Source organism: Piliocolobus tephrosceles, chromosome 14 (assembly GCF_002776525.5).
Source record: "Piliocolobus tephrosceles isolate RC106 chromosome 14, ASM277652v3, whole genome shotgun sequence".
NCBI classification, from domain to species: Eukaryota; Metazoa; Chordata; class Mammalia; order Primates; family Cercopithecidae; genus Piliocolobus; species Piliocolobus tephrosceles.
Genome location: NC_045447.1, coordinates 102,824,758 through 102,831,513, shown reverse-complemented (window position 1 = coordinate 102,831,513; position 6,756 = coordinate 102,824,758). Strand labels below are relative to the sequence as shown.

Here is a 6,756-nt window from a genome sequence, read left to right as displayed (position 1 = left end):
GTTTTTTAAAAATAAAATTTAATACTCTAGTATAGCTTCTAGTAGAGCTTACACCTTTAGAAAAATGCCAGTTTCAAGCCAGCGGAGAACTGGAAAGCTAGGACAGAGTCTGTGAAACTGCTACATTTCTGTGGTCAAGGAGCTTAGGTTGCTTTGGCATTTATGCAGTAGCTTAATTTAAATAGTGACCTCAGAAAAATGCCTCATATTTGCTTTATTCAAATCATTCTATTGTATATGTTTGGATTAGCAAGCCAAGTCTAAAGATTGAGCTTCAGAAAGCAACTGGTTGTAGTCATTAGCTGCTGAGAAACATACACACCTCAATTCTGTTGTAAGTACCATAATAATACCTCTTTCTCCTCACTGAAGAAATTCATGGTCAAAGAGTTAATGTTTTTTTTTTTTTTTTTTTTTTCTCTTTCCTAAGTGCCTTGAGACACACAGGTTATGAAAGTACCAATATCAGTAATCTACATGAAGGAAGAAAGCCATCTCCACATATTTGTAGAAAATGGTTTATGAAAATTTCAAAGACAATGGAGTGGTATTTTGAATAGAGAGCACTGTGGTTAAAAGAGAAGCCTGAGTGTTTTCTTAGTCATTTATTCATCTTACCCATGAAAAGGCATGCCAGTGGCATCATGGTGGGCAGAGCACTATGCCAGTGACTGGAGGAATATGGGAACTGTGTGAAATTGGTCATGTTCTCCTATGTGGTGGTTGTTTTTAAAGGAATGACAGTTAATTGGGAGAGAACTGTCAACCATTCCTACTGGGTTCCCTTTCTAGACGCTAGGATTTCTGAGGTGATTTCATGCCATTTTAGTTCTCCTGATGTAATTATTAAGCATCTACTACTGATTGTGCACACACAACACGCTGGACAATGTGGCTGTCCTGCTTTGCTAGGCCTCTCAGTGTAGGAGAAAGGTGTATACATACATGATTGAGGGGCATTTGAGGGGCACAGAACAAGTCCTGCTCCTTGAGGTAGTGGTGGGGTGGGGAAACAAGTGAATAATTCCAGTTTGCTCGTTGATGAGGATACAACTCCTGGGACTCTCTGGGGTAGAACCCAAATGGGTAGAAGTAATAATAACATTGTAGAAAAAAGCAGTTGGAACAGACATTGATGGGTTTGGAGGTTTTGATGACTTTCTTCAATCCCATTCCATTTAGATTTTTGGGAAGGTGAAGCAGCATAATGGGGCAAATGAAGCATGATTCTTGTACTTAAGAAACTTGGTGTTGAATTCTAGTTGTGCCAGAATTGTCTTGGGTTTTATTAGACTTCTTGAAAGCTACATTTGCTTGTCTCCATGATGCTTTCTGTCTCTTGCATCATTTTTAGCACATGACATGTTTCTTACTTTAGCTAATAGCTAGAGGTCACTCAAAGGAAACAATTTGACAAATCAACTTCAGAATGAAACTCTTTGCATCCAGTTGAAGTACACAGCAATGTCTTGTAGATGTAGCACACTGTGGAGCTTTTAAGGTCTCCATGGTAACTAAGTGTTAAACATACCTGTGATTAAACTCCACTGCCATGGTTTACTTTATATACTAAAGAAATTCTTGGAAGTTTGTAGTTTATAGGGAAATCTAATGTCCTAATTAGGTTATATTATACAGGCACCAGGAAAACTGGTTTCCAAAGGCACTCCAGTCACAACTTTTGTTAAAAAATATTTTATAAGCAGATAATTAGTCCCTATTTATCTGTTTAATTTAAAATTTTGTCTGTGCAGCTGGACTTCACTCCCAATGTTTTACTTTGTATACAAAAATGTGAGGACTCCACTTCAGAATTGAGGTGTTTTGAAAACTCCCCAGGAATATGCATAAAATCTTCTTAGTTTGAAAGCCAAATTAAACTTGAGAAAGGAAAATGTCTTTCTTTTGGAAAGGTATTTCCTTTTGGTTCTTTTTCAGTGTATTGGCTGGGTTCTGAGGAGACATTTATCACTGATGTCAGCGTGTGTGTATTGCAGTTCAGAGTGTTGCCTGCTTATCTTAAAAAAACAATGAGGTATAGGTATAAATGAAGGAACATGCGGATTAGCCGTCAGTACATGAGTGGACTGAATGCTATGAAATTGCATATTTTTCTGTTGGATGTTTCATGGGAGAGACTTTGCTTAGAAGTTAGCTGAGTAACCACGTGATCTTGGTATGAAAGTGTTAAGCATTCAGTAGAGCTTTGAGTCTGAACAAAAGAGCAAACAAGCCCTGGTGAGATGAAGAAGGGAGCAGGAGCCTGGAGATACCTGAAGATGTTGGTGAGAATCATAACCTGGCATACGTGGTGGTGGTCTGCTTGCCAGCCCTCTGCACAGTGGGTTTCATCTTCACCTTGAAGGAGAGCAGGCCAGACAAGACCTCAGCACAGCTTCGCAACTCTGTCCACCCACCCTCTCTTCTAAGAGTTCGCTTGGAAGGCTTGGCAAAACTCAGCTCTCAGGTCACTTCTGGCTTCCAACATTCTATAAATACTCTCAGAAAACAGAAGCCCAAGGTAAAAACTTTCGCCACACAATCCTTCCACTCCATCATGTCTCTGAGCATCCTTATCCATGTGCATTCCATCCCAACTCTATGTGTGTATTCTGTGTGCATGAGCCTGGATGTGCACCCTCATTGAACTTCCTGAAAGGGAGGGGCCAACCAGACTGCATGCTGGGTACCATGACCCGAGGGAGGGACTTCCTTCACCCATGCTTCCTCTGCGACCCCTCTACCTCTCTCTTCAGACATTTCTGTGTTGCATCAACATTTAATCACAAGTTCATTTGGGGATGGAAACAATGCATATTGTGCAGTATTAAGACAGACTGCATTTACTAACAAGATATTTGTGTTGTTTGTAGAGGATTTCCTATCCCCAGGACCTGGCCTAGGCTGAGAGAAGCTGTGTGGAGTGGAAGATGGACATTGAGGAAGAAGGGCAGGTAAGGTCAGGCCTCCTTGGAACCACAGAGAATGTCAGAAGTCTAGGAATGCTTTGAAGGTTCCATTACACCTGCCCAGTTGAATGATGTGTATTCCCGTATGCAGGGCAGTGGGATCTGAATATTTTTTTGTTCAGATTTTGTGGTAACAATTTCTTCTTTGAGAGTAGGTACCATGAACTCTACTAAGTGGGCATGAATTGGCTGCAGCTGTTCTATGCTAAGGAAGGGCATTCTGTTAGTGTTAGGGTGACTTTCTCATTTTTACAAATACTGGGATTTAACTCTGAAGAGTTGCATATTTGGAAATCCATTTTATAAACCATGCTAAGATATTTTTACAACTGGCACATGGTATAGAAAACAAAGTGGACTTTAACTCATGGGTTTCCTTGGATCTGATAAGAAATCTTACCCATAGATTAGATTTCAATTAATCTTCAATTAGACTTCAGTTATGCATCAGGGATAGGTGTGTGTGTGTGTATATATATGTGTGTGTGTGTATGTGTATATATATATATATATGTATATGTATATATATTTTTTGAGACAGTGTTTCACTCCTGTCGTCCAGCCTTGAATGCAGTAGTGCAATCTTGGCTCACTGCAACTTCTGCCTCCCAGGCTCAAGTGATCCTCCCACCTCAGCCTCCTGAGTAGCTGGGACCACAGGTGCATGCCACCATGTCCAGCTAATTTTTGTATTTTTTTTTTTTTTTTTTTTGGTAGGGTGGGGTTGGCCAGGCTGGGCCTCCTGAGCTCAAGTGATCCATTCGCCTCGGCCTCCCAAAGTGCTGGGATTACAGGCATGAGCCACTGTGTCTGGCCAGGGATAGGTTCTGAGAGTTGCGTCATTAGACAATTTTGTCATTGTGCGGACATCATAGAGTGCACTTAGGCTAGATGCTCTAACCTACTGCACACCTAGGCTCTATGGCACAGCCTGTTGTTCCTAGACTACAAACCTGCACTGCATGTGACTGTGCCGAATTCTGTAGGCAACTGGAACACAATGGTAAGTATTTGTGTATCTGTCATATTTAAGCATAGAAAAGGTAAAGTAAAAATACACTATTATAGTCTTATGGGACCACCTTGATATATTCGGCTCATCATTGACTGAAATATTTATGTGGTACACGTACTTGATTATGATATTTCAGAATTCTTTTTTCACTGCAAAATAAACACCTTTAATGTTGATTTAAGTTAAACGTGCCAGGGAAAGGGAAAGGAGTGAATCTATTTTTGTAGATTCTCTGAGGCTGGTTGAATCTTGGAATTAGAACAGAGAGCAGTCATGTGAATTACCCACCACCCCACCCCACCCCTAACCCTGATCCCTGTGCATTTGGGTGGTGCAGAATGGCTAGCTTTTGGATTTTAGCCTTACAGGCTCTTACTAAATGTGCTTATTCTAAGCATGTTTCATGGTCAAGCCTCTCTCAGCCTGCACCTGCAGAGGGGTGAAGCCTGGCAGGAAGGGGTTGGTGCTGTCTTGGTTTAGAGTCCTTTTTGAAAACACCAGCTTGCCAGTGTGCATGTGCATCCTGCCTTTGGAATAAAGCAGGCTGGATGCCTCCACTTCACTTCTGCACTGTTACTCTGATTTTAACACCAGCTAGAATAATATCCTACCCTTGTGTCGCCTTCATGGGCGTTTGTGTGCAAAAATGCATTAGAAATAGGGGCTCAGGGATTACGAGTCCTCAGGGACCACGACCCAGGAAAGAAGCCCAGAGTCACAGGGCAAGGGGCCACAAACTCACCGCAGGCATGGGATACTACCCCAGAAACATGGAAGAGAGTCCCTGCCAGCCTGGGAGATTTCCCAGAGGAGGGAGGGAACATTTAAGCCAGAGTGAATTTCTCCCCCAACAATATGGCAGATGTACGACTTGGGCCGAGTTCTCCAGCCAGCCCATCAGGGTGACTGGACTGTAGGTGGTCACTCCTGACAGTCCCTTAGCTGGTCCAACTCTGTGCAGCAGTTCTAATGCTTGCCAAAGAGTACGAACCTGAGTCAGGCTCAGCGAAGGACCATGGAGACAGTCTGCATCCATTAGGCTCGAGGCTCCCTGCTGTTAGAACACCAGCAGAGCCCTGAAACACAAGGATTGGAGCTCTGCTTCCTCCAGGCCTCATTCTGCTCTATTTTCGTGTTCAGTCCTTCAAACATAATGCATCTAGTAGGTTTATTTTCATTTGTGAGGTTAAACAGACATCACTGTGGAAATGTCTGATCCAGCTGTGGTGCAGGGAAGGGCCCCACAAGCCATTTTTTTGGTTAGACCAAAGGTATCTTCAGTTGCATTCCCCCAGCAGCCCCTGAGACTTGGTGCAAGGAGCCTATTTGGGAGGATACCTAGGGAGCAGTGGCAGGGGTGGGCACAGCCAGTGGGAGGGGAGAACCACCCCCAGGACCATTTGGAGCAGGGTCCCGCTGTGGGCGCTGGGCCCTCTGGGGAAGTGTGTAGGAACTGGGGAAGCTGGGATGTCTGCTCACCACTGCCTCCCCTCACTATTGAAGGACAGTCCCCTGCTCCTGCAGGCTGCCCTGTGTGGGCCAAGAAAGCTGGAGAAGCCACCACTGGAGTGGCAGAGACCAGGTGCAGGCACTCCTGGGAGCATGGCAGCATTTATGGGACTGTCCATGCAGCTCAGAGTGTCACGGCCTGCCAGGCAACAGCGCTGGCTGGAGCCATGCAGTGTCAGAGCACTCAGCTCCCATGTCTGACTCCCTAAATCAGATTTTTTGGTTGAGGTGCCTCTGAACAGCTGCCTGGTCCAGTCTTTGGACAGCAAACTCCTGACCACTTGGAGCAGAGCCTGTTGATGTAGGGTAAGCTTCCTACTCTAGGGGGTGAGGAAAGGGTTCCTGGGTACTAGCCCACACTAACACTCAGCAGAGACACTCATTCCACCAATGAGATTGACCTCTCTAGGGCTGGGGTCCTCATCCAGAGAATAGGGATGACACCCCCACTTCAAGGCTTGTTGAGAGACATAGAAATGAGACCTGAAAGTGCTAGGGTTGCACCTGGCACATAGTAGATGTTCAATAAATCTGCACGGGGTTATTACCATGAATCTCCTTTTGCTACTCACTCCTGATAAAATTCTGTGTATAGGCCGGGCGCGGTGGCTCAAGCCTGTAATCCCAGCACTTTGGGAAGCCGAGACGGGCGGATCACGAGGTCAGGAGATGGAGACCATCCTGGCTAACACAGTGAAACCCCGTCTCTACTAAAAAATACAAAAAAAACTAGCCGGGCAAAGTGGCGGGCGCCTGTAGTCCCAGCTACTCAGGAGGCTGAGGCAGGAGAATGGCGTGAACCCGGGAGGCGGAGCTTGCAGTGAGCCGAGATCCGGCCACTGTGCTCCAGCCTGGGCTACAGAGCCAGACTCTGTCTCAAAAAAAAAAAAAAAAAAAATTCTGTGTATAATAATTTCAATTGCTGATTGGTATTGCTATTATTAATATCAACCAATTCAATCCAGGGTGTTTTCTTTAACTGAAGACAAAAATTGGTTTGATGCAACAAACTAAAGTTATTGAAAATATGTGCTGATGTGGCATTAATTTTCACTTGAGCTCATATTATCTAGTATTTCATTCTGTGTTCCTGCTTTACTAATTCTAATGATGAGGATGAGGATGACACTAGAATGGAATACTTACCCTGCTCCAGACACTGCACTAAAGTGTCATTCATACATTCAACAGCAAGCACTTACCATGTCTAGTCACTGTTTAGATATTGAAGATAAAACACTAAGTAAGTGCTTACCTTCTGTT

The 6,756-nt window shown here is 44.0% G+C and overlaps 1 protein-coding gene across 2 annotated transcripts in view; it reads left to right on the top strand.

The window, feature by feature from the left end:
* Positions 1-6,756, top strand: part of SHC3 (SHC adaptor protein 3) — a 171,621-nt gene that overhangs the window by 65,008 nt on the left and 99,857 nt on the right. The gene's annotated exons all lie outside the window — the stretch shown is intronic.